Source organism: Sapajus apella, unplaced genomic scaffold, assembly GCF_009761245.1.
Source record: "Sapajus apella isolate SASKATOON/1434 unplaced genomic scaffold, GSC_monkey_1.0 scaffold82, whole genome shotgun sequence".
Taxonomy (NCBI): Eukaryota; Metazoa; Chordata; class Mammalia; order Primates; family Cebidae; genus Sapajus; species Sapajus apella.
In genome coordinates this window covers 7,123,722-7,138,174 of record NW_022437022.1, presented here as the reverse complement: position 1 = coordinate 7,138,174, position 14,453 = coordinate 7,123,722, and the positions used below count along the sequence as shown (strand labels likewise).

The 14,453-nt window shown below is 43.7% G+C and overlaps 1 non-coding gene and 1 pseudogene across 1 annotated transcript; both read right to left on the bottom strand.

Moving 5' to 3' along the window:
• LOC116533424 overlaps nucleotides 1-2,552 on the bottom strand; it is a 3,334-nt pseudogene extending 782 nt beyond the window's left edge.
• Nucleotides 2,553-8,966: 6,414 nt separating this feature from the next.
• Nucleotides 8,967-9,092, bottom strand: LOC116533499. The gene has a single exon (XR_004261323.1). It is a non-coding gene; the product is annotated as a U4atac minor spliceosomal RNA (small nuclear RNA).
• Between the last annotated feature and the right edge of the window lie 5,361 nt (nucleotides 9,093-14,453).

Genomic DNA, 14,453 nt, shown 5'->3' with positions numbered 1-14,453 from the left:
ATAACCACCTCCATAACCACCACTCACACTGCTCTGACCACCATAACCACCACTCAGCTGCATAACTAGACTGGCTGGATAAGTCTATGCCTCCCATCATCTGGCTACCATAAGCAACCCCAGTTGCCTCTGCTGTAGAATTCAAAAAAAGTTCTACATAGCTGTGATCATAACCGCCCCCCACACTTGTTCCTGCAGCATTTAAAAAGATCTCCACATATCTGTGCTACATATTAACTTTGTCTTTTGCCATAGCTGCCACAGCATCTTGGTGAGTAGCAAACTCAGCATCTGCCTTACCAGTAAACTCTGTCATCGGGTCCAATTGCAATATGTATTCTCCTACAGTTAAGAGGTGAACAGAAATTACACCATTCTCAGTGGCTCTGTAAGGTGTGTACACAGTGCCCTGTGGTGCTCTAGAAACTAGACCCACCAACTCCGTATCTATGATCAGACATTCCTGAAAAACAGTAATTGTGGTCTTTTCCAAATCTATCAAACCTAAAACCATATCCATCATAATAGCCACAACAGTCATCATAGCCTCTATGTCTTCCACCATAGGGACCCTGCCTCATCCTTTCAAACCCAGCTCCTCTGCCAATGCTACTACATCCTTAGCCAGCCCCTGGCCTATCATTGGGATCTGGCCACTGCACAGCCATGAGCTTCTGAGGGGGCTCATAGTAGGTTTGAACTTCAGCTTGGCTACTCTCAAGATTTCAATGTACCTGGGCCCTATTCTTTCCTTGTGTTTCTTCAGTGTCTTCTAAGCTATCTCCTGCAAAGCAAACTGCAAACAGGCTTCCCCTGTGCTTCTGCCCTGAAAGTCCACTAAAGTGTCAACCCATTTGGCACAATTTCCAACCCTGAAAAGAAATGAACAATCTTTTCCTTACTACAGCCAAATGGGAGTTCTCTAACCCAGACAAAGCCATCGCTGGCAGTATCAGGGCTATTCAAACCTGTATACTTCAATACCCAATCCATTTCAACACTGTTAGACTTGACTACTTCAGTGTATCTGTGTCTCATGGTTTTTCTGTCTTCAGGGCCAGTTTCACTTCATTTGTGGATTCAAGTTGAACAAATGCTTCACCACTTGGTCTGCCTTCTCTGTATAGATGAAACAAATACCTGATGTGCCATTTTGTATTTTACAATCAGAGAAGTGCATCACTTAATTGGCTGAGCAGGACCAGGGTAAGCCCCTGACCTTTGCCATGAACCCCTCCCTGCCTTCCGTTCTCAGCGTCATGGCGATTGTTGGGCTCTTGGTAGCAAGTTTGGCTCAATGTAATTTTGGTGTAGCAGGCAATTTTCCTCCTTCTGCCCTCAAAGGGCTATAGCGAGACTACAACCAGAACTACTACTGCTCACATAAGCAAGTGATCACATGAGCACACCAGCTTTACCTCTTATTTGTGCTGTCTTCTAACTTTGTGCCTCTGCTGTCCCATCTGTCAAATGAAACTAATACAAGCCCTTACTTTCCTAGATGTCGGGTTGTGAGGACCAAAGAAACATCATCCCCCATCTCTTTCTCTGCCTATACCTCTTCCTCCATTCTTTTTCCTCTCCAGAAACCATGACCTTGGACTTCACTGAGTCCCACACTGGATGATGCATTACATGCTGACTCTTCCCTCCTAGGGAAGATGAGCCTGGCTTCCATCGGGAACAGACTAGCACATTTCATCAGTGCCTTCTTCTGACTGTACACCCTCTACATCCCTCCCCAGGCTGGGCCTGGGTAGTGACCTTTTAAGAAACAACATTGACTGACTTGACTTCTACAGCAGGCTCGGTGACACAGCCTTTAGCTGTTTTGCTCTCCTTTCATCACTAGGTGGTGTCTTTCCCACAGCACTACAAAGCAATTCCCGTTTCTCACTTTGTTGAAAAGGTGTGCCAGATGACTGCAATTCTGTGTGCCCAGATTATGGTAAGCCTATCCTGGTGTCCCGTCTAATTAATGACATCACAGCCCACTGATGTTTTCATCAGAAGCCTTTGCTGGAGTGGATGGGGTGTCCAGCTAGAGTAGAGCAGTTACTGTCTAAAGGTTTTCTGTTGGTAGACTGCATCCTTTCCTGGACCTTTGGTTATAGAGAACAGGCTTTTGCTGGGGGCTGTTTTTTGTCTGTGCTTGTTGGTGTTTACAGATTGCTGGCTCTGGGATATATGAGGCAAAAACAAAACAAAGGGAGTCACTCCTATGTCAGTCTTTGGGTCCTGAAGTCCATAGCCAGTTTGCCTTTCAGCCTTCTTCTGCTTATTTTATAAACTCAGGATTTTTAGCTGTACTTGGTGAGACAAACATGGAAAAGTATGTCTAGTCCATTTTCCCAGGAGTGGAAATCTCCCAGAATTAGAAAGGGCTTGTTGTGTAGGACACAGTTTTGATGGGAACCAATGATGGGTGGCAGAGGACCAATTAGGGAGCCACTGTTAGTCCACAAGAAAAGCTGACGACAGGCTGGGCACGGTGGCTCACACCTGTGAGCCGAGCACTTTGGGAGGCCGAGGCAGGCAGGTCACGAGGACAAGAGATCAAGACCATCCTGGCCAAAAGGGTGAAACCTCATATAAACTAAAAATACAAAAAAAAAATTTAGCTGGGCATGGTGGTGTGCACCTGTAGTCCCAGCTACTCAGGAGGCTGAGGCAGGAGAATCACTTGAACCCAAGAGGTGGAGATTGCAGTGAGCCGAGATCACAATACTGTACTCCAGCCTGGCAACTGAGCAATACCCCATCTCAAAAAAAAAAAAAAAAAAGACAGAAAAGCTGAAGACCTCGATTGGCCAGTGGCACTGGCACTGAGTGGGATAGAGGAAACTATTTAGAGGATAAGAAAGACAGGGAAGAGCAACAAAAACAAGTCTAGCAGGCAGTCACTGTGGTCCCCAGAACCACTGCCTAAAGCCCAGTGCTCTCCTCTGGCAGTTTGTCACAGGCATGTAGTTTCTGAATGAACTGTCTCCTGAACTAGTGGGTCTTTAATTGTGGGGAACAAAAAACTGTCCTTTTTAAAAACTGAAGAGATCTGACGAGTGTTCAACCAATCAGGATCTTACTGTGGCATCCATGAGGTTAAACACAATTAGCAAGCATCAGAGGCAAACAGGATATTATTTTGAAAAGTTCTGAAAATAGGCCAAGCATGGTGGCTCATGCCTATAAACCCAACACTCTGGGAGGCTGAGGTGGGAGAATCACTAATCCCAGGAGTTTTGAGACCAGCCTGGGTAACATAGTGAGACTCTGTCTCCACAAAAAATGCAACAGTTAGCTGGGTGTGATGGTTCATGACTGTAGTCCCAGCTACTTGGGGGGGCTGAGGTGGGAGTATCACTTGAGTCCAGGAGGTAGAGGCTACAGTGAACCGAGGTCACACCACTGCACTCCAGCCTGGGCAACAGAGTTAGACTCTGTTTCAAGAAAAAAAAAAGAAAAAGAATTCTGAAAATAAAATTCTCCAAGACACTTATTTTTATTGTAGCTAGCTTTCTGTCTTATAAAAGTTTGGTTTTCTGGAAATGAATAATGGCTTTTAAGTATTTGCTTTATTAAATTGTGAAACGAGGGCTATGTATATAATATAATGTAAAAACAACAATAAAGCAAAGTGTCACAAAAAAACCTAGTTTTGCTGGCACCTCTCCACTTTATTTCACTTGTTGATCATGTAAATGCCCGTCCTTTCTAAGTTAGAATGTGTTTGGCTATGGGTAACAGGAATCCCGATGAACAATGGTTTTAAATATAAGGACATATCTGTTTTACCTAATAAAAAGCCCAACAACTGGCAGTCCCTTGGTGAGTTTAGAAGATTAACAAGGTCAGCCAGGATCTGGGAACTTTCCATTCTTAACTCTGAATTCCCAGCAGCCTGCTTTCATTTTCCAACTTGTTGCCTCATCATCACAAGATGGTTTCTATAGGTGCAAGCATCACAGCCTCTCACAGCCTAGTAAGAGACAAGAAGGAAGGGAGGTGGGAAACATTTCACTTTGTGTGCTTCTCTGTTCTCGGGAAGGAAAACTTTTCTCAGAAGCCCCAAGATATTTCCTCTGATTTCAGCCAGAACTGCTCAACTGGCCAACTCTGCCTGCAAGAAGACGAAGCGCCATCACTGTTTGGTAAAGACCATGATAGCCATGCTTGCCTTGGACCAGGGGTTCTCATCAAGGGCATGAGGGGATGGGGCAGTATTGAAAACATAGGAAGGAACACTTTCAGTTGTCACATAAACAGAGCGGTGCTATTGGCATCTAGTGGGTTGGTGTAGGGATGCCAAATGTCCTAAAAGGCACAAAATACTTTTGCATAAAGACACAAACTGTCCTGTCCAAAATTCCAATAGCACACTTGTTGGGAAACATTGGCTTACACCAGCCATAATTCATCTCCTGGCCTGAAGATACTATGACTCAAACACAATCTAGAAGTTCCCAGATTGTGCAAGAGGAGGAACATGGCTACCAGCAGTGTGTACCATGATACCCCAGCAAATGTTGGAAGGAGTGTGGCAATGTCCAGTCATTCTGGCATGCTAAATCCTTTTCAGAAAGCTGCTGTTATTTGTACTGAATGGGCAACTAGGAAAAAATTACAGGGATCAGAATGGGGAAATTACATGCAAAGGCTGCCTTTATTTTTCCTAATGAAGGGATTTTTTTTTTCCAGTAGCTGGACAAGTCTGTTTCCAAGAATAACTGACTGAGTTACCCATACCTCTGCTACCTCTGTTGACTAACGAATGCTCCTCACTCCAACCAAGGAGTTCAGAATGTTTAAAACCTAACTCTATTTTTTTTTTTAACCATTATTATTTTTGAATGAGAGACAGGGTCTTGCTATGTTACCCAGCCTGGTTTTGAACTCCTGGGTTCAAGCACTTCTCCCATCTCAGTCACCCAAAGTTCTAGGCTTACAGGCATGAGCCACTGCACCTAGCCATAAAATTATTATTATTATTATTATTATTATTTTGGAGACGGAGTTTCACTCTTGTTACCCAGGCTGGAGTGCAATGGCGCGATCTCGGCTCACCACAACCTCCGCCTCCTGGGTTCAAGCAATTCTCCTGCCTCAGCCTCCTGAGTAGCTGGGATTACAGGCAGGCACCACCATGCCCAGCTAATGTTTTGTAGTTTTAGTAGAGACGGGGTTTCACCATGTTGACCAGGATGGTCTCAATCTCTTGACCTCGTGATCCACCCCCCTCGGCCTCCCAAAGTGCTGGGATTACAAGCGTGAGCCACCGCGCCCGGCCAAAATTATTATTTTTAATTGACACATAATAACTGTACATATTTTGGGGTAGACTGTTTTTCCAAACATGTATACAATGTGTAGTGATCAAATCAGGGTAATTAGCACATCTATCACTACAAGCATCTATTATTTCTTTGTGTTGAAAATATTCAAAATCTGCTCTTCTATTTGAAAATATACAATAAGCTATTATAATTACCCTACAGTGCTGTAGAACACTAGCACTTATTCCTCCCATCTAGCTGTACTTTTGTATCTGTTAATAACCTCTGGCTGTCCCCTCCCTGTCCTGACTCTTTCCAGCCTCTAGTAACAACTATTTTACTCTCTACTTCTATGAGATCAACTTTTTTAGCTTTCACATATGAGTGAGAACATGCAGTATTTATCTTTCTGTACCTGGCTTATTTCACTTAATGTCTTCCTATGGCTAATAGTATTATTATTGTTTCTTTTTCTTTCTCTCTTTATCTGGAATAGGGTCTCTCCCCTCTGTCACCCAGGCTGCACTGCAGAGGTGCATTCATAGCTCACTGCAGCCTTGAACTCCTGGGCTCATGCAATCTTCTCACCTCAGCCTCCAAGTAACTGGGACTATGGGCACATACCACCATGCCTGGCTAATTTTTACTTTTTTGTAGAGACAGGGTCTCACTTTGTTGCCCAGGCTGATCTCAAACCCCTGCCTTGAGCAATTCTCCCACCTCAGCCTCCTAAAGTCCTGGGATTACAGGCATGAGCCACCATGCCTGGCCATGTACACCACATTTTCCTTATACAGTCATCTGATGATGGACACATAGGCTGAGTCTGTATGTATCTTGGCTATTGTGAATGGTGCTGCAATATACACAGGAATGCAGATATCTCACCAACATTTGGATTTCTGAAATAATATTTTAATAATAGTCTAGTTATGATAGCAATCTAATTATTATTATTTTATTTATTTTTTTTAGAGACAGAGTTTCACCATGTTGGCCAGGCTGGTTTAGAACTCCTGGCCTCAAGTGATCCACCTGCCTCAGCCTCCCAAAGTGCTGGGATTACAGGTGTGAGCCACTGCACCCGGCCCTACTTTATTATTATTATTATTATTATTATTTTTAAACTTAGAATCTTAGTAGAAATCTTTGTGATCTGCAGAGATTAGATACATTGGGTTGATATGGTGCACTGCTGCTCAGAGTAAAATCTTGTAAGTCAGTGTAAAATCCACTAGATTAGAAAAAAGTAGGCTAGAAAGTTTGGTTTGGCTTCCCTCTCTGTAAAACCACGAATCTCTATACTTGACACAAACTAAGGTAAATAAGTAATGTTTCTTAGGCTAATTACTAAAGGTGATTAGGAGATAACCTGGCACAGAGGAGTAGAAAGTGCATTCCAGACAGAAAGAATGGACCAAGCAGAGATACTAACATGACATGGACATAGTCACACCAGATGTGAGCTCTTGCGAGCATCAAGAATTAATACTAACTTTTTTAAACAACAACTCTGATAATCTCTCCAGGATCCCTGGATTTCTGGGTGCCAATAACAAAAACTAGCATTACTACAAATAATTTTCTTTTTTTTTTTTGGGGGGGGACGGAGTTTCGCTTTTGTTACCCAGGCTGAAGTGCAATGGCGCGATCTCGGCTCACCGCAACCTCCGCCTCCTGGGTTCAGGCAATTCTCCTGCCTCAGCCTCCTGAGTAGCTGGGATTACAGGCACGCGTCACCATGCCCAGCTAATTTTTTGTATTTTTAGTAGAGACAGGGTTTCACCGTGTTGACCAGGATGGTCTTGATCTCTTGACCTCATGATCCACCCACCTCAGCCTCCCAAAGTGCTGGGATTACAGGCTTGAGCCACAGCGCCCGGCCCACTACTACAAATAATTTTCTTTTTCCCTCGGTACTTCTGCAATAGATTGAATGTTTGTGTTCACCCAAAATTCATGTTGAAATCTTAACCCTCAACGTGAAGGTAGGTGGTGAGGCCCTTGGGAGGTGATCAGGTCATGAAGGTAGAGCCCTCATGAATAAGATCAGTACCCTTATAAAAGGGATCCCATAGAGCACTCTTTTCCTCTTTCTACCACACAAGAGATAAGAGAAGTCAGCCAGGCACAGTGGCCCACGCCTGTAATCCCAGCACTTCGGGAGGCGGAGGCAGGTGGATCACGAGGTTAGTTCAAGACCAGCCTGGCCAACATGGTGAAACCCCAACTCTACTAAGAATACAAAAATTATCAGGGCATGGTGGCACGTGCCTATAATCCCAGCTACTCAGGAGGCTGAGGTGGGAAAATCACTTGAACCCAGGAGGTGGAGGTTGCAGTGAGCTGAGATCACACCACTGCACTCTAGCCTGGACAACAGAGCAAGACTCCATTGGGGAGAGGGAGAGCGGGAAGAGAGGTAAGTCAGCATTCTGCAACTCAGAAAAGGGCCCTCACCAGAAATGCTGACACACTCATCTCAGACTCCTAGCCTTCAAAACTGTGAGAAATAGATTTCCGTTGTTTATAAGTCATCTTGTCTATGGTACTTCATTATGGTCTGAATGGACTCAGACACCTCTCAATTAATATTTTATTAGGTGATTCCTAAATCAAATTAGTAGGGTTAAAAGTTATAGGCTATAGGTCAGGTGCAGTGGCTCATGCATGTAATCCCAGCACTTTGGGAGACAGAGGGAGGCAGACTGCTTGAGCCCAGGAGTTTGAGACCAGCCTTGGCAACATGGCAAAACCCTGTTTATACAAAAATTAGCCAGACAAGGTGGCTTGCGCCTGTGGTCCCAGCTCCTGGGGAGGTTGAGGCAGGAGGATCACCTGAGCTCAGGAGGCAGAGTCTGCAGTGAGCCAAGGTCATGCTACCTCACTCCAGCCTGGGCAACAGAGCAAGACCTTTTCTAAAAAAAAAAAAAAAAAAAAGTTATACTCTAAGTATTAGGCTGATGGCAAAGAAGTAGCCAATTCACGTAATCCTGACCTGACTAGACAGTATGGCTTTTTTTGTTTTGTTTTTGAGAAGGAGTGTTTTGCTCTGTCCCCCAGGTTGGAGGGCAGTGACACGATCTCGGCTCACTGCAACCTCTGCCTCCTGGGTTCAAGCAATTCTCCTGTCTCAGCCTCCCGAGTTGCTGGGATCACAGACACACACCACCACCCTGGCTAATTTTTGTATTTTTTTTAGTAGAGACAGGGTTTCACCATATGGCCAGGCTGGTCTTGAACTCCTGACCTCAAGTGATCCACCTGCCTTGGCCTCCCAAAGTGCTGGGATTACAGGCGTTAGACACCGTGCCCAGCCCTGTACGTACTTTTGTTTTGAGACAGAGTCTTGCTCCATCACCCAGGCTGCAGTGCAGTGGCACAATCTTGGCTCACTGCAACCTCTGCCTTCCAGTTCAAGCGATTCTCCTGCCTACCCTCTGAAGTAGCTGGGATTACAGGTGCCCGCCACCACACCTGGCTAATTTTTGTTTTGTTTTGCTTTGTTTTTTAAGTAGAGACGAGGTTTCACTATATTGGCCAGGCTGGTCACGAACTCTGAACCTCAACTGATCCGCCTAACTCGGCCTCCCAAAGTGCTGGGATTACAGGCATGAGCCACCATGCCTGGCCTGTATGTATTTTTTAATATAGTAATGCGTAAACAACTTTGTGTGTGGAAAAGCCATTTTTCATTTTTCCAAAAACTGCACCAAGGTAAAGCAAAGCTCTAGTTAATTTTGGTGTGTTGTGCAGGAGTTAGCAGTACTGCTCTCACTAGGCACTCATTGGACAGTAGCGCAACCCCAAGAAAAGGATGGTTGTAACTTTCATCATGTGTTGATATTTTATTTGAAATGGTGACTTAAAGCTGGTTAGATATTGATAGAGACTACAGTATGCCTAACTCAGCCATTCATTAAATATTTATTGCTTATAGTCTCTTGACTTTTTTTTTAATAATTATCTTTGTTAGCATAATTAGATTTGCACAACCACCCTTTCTCTTGTATTCTCTGTAAACTGGAGGTTGTCCCACTATTACTGATACTAAATTTGATGGTTTGGTTCAAATGGTGACCACCAGATGGCTCTGCTACAGAGGTGTATTTTTTTCTTTCTTTTCTTTTTTTTTTTTTTGAGACGGAGTTTCACTCTTGTTACCCAGGCTGGAGTGCAATGGCGCGATCTCGGCTCACCGCAACCTCCGCCTCCTGGGTTCAGGCAATTCTCCTGCCCCAGCCTCCTGAGTCGCTGGGATTACAGGCACGCGCCACCATGCCCAGCTAATGTTTTGTATTTTTAGTAGAGACGGGGTTTCACCATGTTGACCAGGATGGTCTTGATCTCTTGACCTTGTGATCCACCCGCCTCGGCCTCCCAAAGTGCTGGGATTACAGGCTTGAGCCACCGCGCCCGGCTCTTTTCTTTTTTTTAAAAAAAACAGAGTCTCCCTGTGTTTCCCAGGCTGGAGTTCAGTGGTTCGATCTCGGTTCCCTGCAACCAACCTCCACCTCCCAGGTTCAAGCGATTCTCCTGCCTTGGCCTCTGCACTCCCAGCTACTTGGACTATAGCTGCACTACTACACCCGGCTACTTTTTTTCTTTTTTGTATTTTTAGTAGAGACAGGGTTTCACTGTGTTGGCCAGGCTGGTCTTGAACCCCTGTCCTCATGATTCGCCCGCCTCAGCCTCCCAAAGTGCTGGGATTTACAGGTGTAAGCCACTAAACCTGGCCTGTGTTTTCTTGTAAGTAGCCTGTAGAGTGACACTTTGATGGCATTTCCCAGCAATCTTTCATCTAAAGATTTTAAAGTCCACTGATACTCCTTGTTTGAGTCAATTATTTCATTAAGGTTTATATCATGTATTTTTTTTTGTTTTTGTGTCGTTTTTGGAGGTGGAGTCTCGCTCCGCTGCCCAGGCTGGAGTGCAGTGGCATGATCTTGGCTCACTGCAGCCTCCACCTCCCGGGTTCAAGCAATTCTTGTGCCTCAGCCTCCTGAATAGCTGGTACTAGAGGCATGCCACACCACACCTGGCTAATTTTTGTGTTTTGTGTTTGAGACGGGGGTTTCACCATGTTGGCCAGGCTGGTCTCGAACTCCTGACCTCAAGTGATCCTCCTGCCTTGGCCTCCCAAAGTGTTGGGAATACAGGCATGTGCCACTGCACCTGGCCAGTTATTTTCTAATTCTATATTTATTCTACACTTATTAGCTGGCATCCTATAGTAAAGAGTTTTTCCTCATCAACTGGGGATAAACCACATTCTTTATTTAAAAAAAAAAAAAGGCAAATAGGGTAAATGCTATCTCCCTTTAATAACTAATTTTCAGAGTAACAAACTGGTAATAATAGTCACTACCAATGATGGAAAAATCGCTTCCCTCTTCTCATTCTCTCTTCTCTATACTACAGAGTAGATTTTTATTTATTCACTATTTGTAATCAATAGTATTCATTTTCTTTTTGATGCTAAAACTGCCCTAAATTTGGCCTGTGGGACATCCTTCAAGCTGACTGAAAATACAAATGGACAATGGCCACAATATACATAAAAATAGAATTCTGGCCTGTTACCTGCAACAACTAGCCCAGTAAACCAATCATTTATCTACCATAAGTGCTGTACTCCCAGCCTAAAAGCCAAACCTGCTATCAACCAGACTTGTAGTAAGGCAAACTGCTATCTCTGGTAGCAATCCAGGAAGCTAAATAATAACTTCTATGACATCAGCTCAAAATGACCAGGACTTGATTAAAAATTAACAGCTTCCCTAATTTTTGTCCCCACTTCTAGTTTATGACCATCCAGAGAAAGTCAAATATGCTCCTTTAACCAAGCCCATGGAACACCAACTTCTAGTTAGCTTCCAGCTTCCGCATGCGACAGCTTCCCATCAGGCATTCCTGTGAAACCTTCCCTTGTCCACTGTAAAGCTTTCCCACTCCTCTGCATGCCTTTGAACCTCTGCCAAACCGTAAGTGATGGTGCTGACTCCCTTGCTACAGCAAGTTCTCAATAGACTTTGCTTTTCTCATTTGGTTTGCCTTGGCTTATTTCCACATTTTATTGAGGTATAATTTACATGCAATAAAATGCATCCTTTATAGTGCCACAATTTAATGAATTTTGAAAAATGTATATATCTCTGTTAACCAGGACACAGAATGTTTCCATCACCCCCAAAAGTTCTCCCATTTTCCTTTTCTCTTCCCCTCCTAGCCAACTACTGATCTGCTGTCTATCACTATGGATTAGTTTCGTTAGTTCTCCTAAACACTGTTGGCATAGTCTCATTGGTCTAAGCAATTCCTTTGCATTCAGGCACGATGAAATACCTGGCTCAACTCGTTTTTTTCCCCAGCCCAGAGCTGTAATCAGCCAATTCTCCAAGGAGCTCTGGATCTCTTTAGTGGGAAATGGAATTCAGAAACCAAGATCTGGGTGTTAGATGTGCTCATTGTTACTGCAGGGTGACCTTGCCTGTACATCCTAGTTCACCTGGGACTGTTCCAGTTTTAACCTGAAAGTCCAGCATCCACAGAAAACCCCTCAGTCCATGGCAAACCAATTAGTCACCCTAGTGCTTCTAGGCCCTTTCAGTGCACAGAACTAGGAAATTTTATTTTGCAGTTTAAACTTTTTTTCTTCTTTCTTTTTGATAGGGTCTACAGCCCAGGCTGGAGTACAATGGTGAGATCACAGCTCACTGTAACTTTAAACTTCTAGGTTCAACTGGTCCTCCAATCTCAGCCTCCCAAGTAGCTAGGACTACAGGCACAGGCTACCACCCCTGGCTATTTTATCTGTACTTTGTAGAGCCAGGGTCTCTCTGTGCTGCCCAGGCTGGTCTTGAACTCCTAGGCCACTTCGGCTTCCTAAAGCACTGGGATTACAGGTGTATGCTACTGCACCCAGCCCTGCAGTTTAAACTCAATATTACAGACTTTTTTGAACTTCTTAAAATTTTTTATATTAGTTTTTTTCAGGATCAATGAACTTCTTAAAAATTGTTTTAAATTAAAAAAAAAAAAAATGGAGACAGAGGTCTCTCTATGTTGCCCAGGCTGGTCTCAAACTCCTGGACTCTAGTAATGCTCCTACCTTGGCCTACCAAAGTGCTGGGATTGCAAGCATCAGCCACCCAGCAGTTCAAACCAGTGTTGTTCAAGGGTCAACTGTGTATCCTAATGATGAAAAAAATGCAAAGGAGCTTACAGCTTCACTGATTTATGATTGAATAATATCGTTGCTGTGGTTTTCAAACTATGTACTGTATGTGGTATGATGGGATAACATAAGTACTTTAATGTTACTGTGTACAAAGACTTCCAGTGCATGAGAATGAGATATAAATGCAAGATCAAAGAAGTTCAGAAAAAGGCCATGTGGCTGAGGCCTGCAGTCCCAGCGCTTTGGTAGGCCAAGGCAGGTATGCAGATTTCTGAATATGCCTGCAGAAGGTCCTACATCCAATCTCCTGCATATAAGGAGGAAAGACTATACTATCTCAACACAGATACACTACTAGAGAGACTGTGTTCAAAAGCCCCAAGGGGCCGGTTGTGGTGGCTCACGCCTGTAATCCCAGCACTTTGGGACACCTAGGCAGGAGGATCACCTGGTGTCAGGAGTGAGTCTGGCCAACATGGTGAAACCCCATCTCTACTAAAAATACAAAAATTAGCCAGGGGTGGCAGTACATGCCTGTAATCCCAGCTACTCTGGAGGCTGAGGTGGGAGAATTGCTTGAACCCAGGATGGGGAGGTTGCAGTGAGCTGAGATTATACCACTGCACTCTAGCTGGGGCAACATAGTGAGACTCTGTCTTTAAAAAAAAAAGAAAAAAAAAAAAAAGGCGTACTTAAAGAGTTTTCATTTGTTTCAATTTGCTTTCAACTTTGGGGTTTGTTTACTTTTTTATTTACTTGTCCACTATATAAAACTAAAAGTTCAAAGATAAATAAGTCTTGTTTCTATCTCCCCTCCACTCTTGCCCACCACTCTTTATAGGTAACTATTTTTGTTTGTTTGTTTGTTTGTTTTGTTTTGTTTTGGGGACGGAGTTTCGCTCTTGTTACTCAGGTTGGAGTGCAATGGCGCGATCTCGGCTCACCGTAACCTCCGCCTCCTGGGTTTGGGCAATTCTCCTGCGTCAGCCTCCTGAGTAGCTGGGATTACAGGCACGCGCCACCATGCCCAGCTAATTTTTTGTATTTTTAGTAGAGACGGGGTTTCACCGTGTTGACCAGGATGGTCTCGATCTCTTGACCTTGTGATCCACCCGCCTCAGCCTCCCAAAGTGCTGGGATTACAGGCTTGAGCCACCGCGCCCGGCTTATAGGTAACTATTTTAAGTTTCCAGGATATCCTTCCAATACCTCCTCCCAAAATAAGCATATATACATAAATAGGCATGTTAAATATAAATATTTTTACATATTAAGATATATAAAATAAGCAACACATGGTTATTTTCTGAATCTTTTTAAGGGCTGCATTGTATTCTATTGGATGGATGCACCATTCCCTATCTGTTCCCTATTAATGGATATTTAGGTTATCCCTAACTTTTGCTCTGACAAATAGCACTGCAATAACCTTGTATACATACTGTTTCCATGTGTAGAGCCGTACCTTCAGAATAAGGTTAGGCTTAGAACTGCAAGGAGTAAGAATAAACAGACGTAATTTGTATGCCACAGAATTTGAACCATTTTTCCACTCCCACCAGGAAGGTAATTTCAATGTGTATTTCCATTGTAAGTGAGGTGGAGCATCTTTCTATGTTTAAGGACCATTACTGTATTTTTTTCTGAGAATTATTTGTTCATGTCCTTCCCCATTTTCTCCTTTGGATTTTGGACTTTTTGTTTTCAATTTTTGAGAGTTCTTGTGATACAAGATGCGACTTTCTCCAGTCTGATCTGATTCACAGGAAATATACTATGACCATCTGGAGTGTACTTTAATCTTATCCTTATAAATCACCTTACTACAAGACACTCCTTTGGGGATAAACAGGTTTGATAAAGCCGGCTAAGGGCAGACCAATCGAAAGAATTACGTGATCCTCTAGTAAGTGTTTAGAGACTGTTCCACGTTCTTGAGGTAACACCGTCCCGTCCTTACTCGGCGATTCAGATGGCGCAGTCTTGTTTCAGGGAGTCTACTC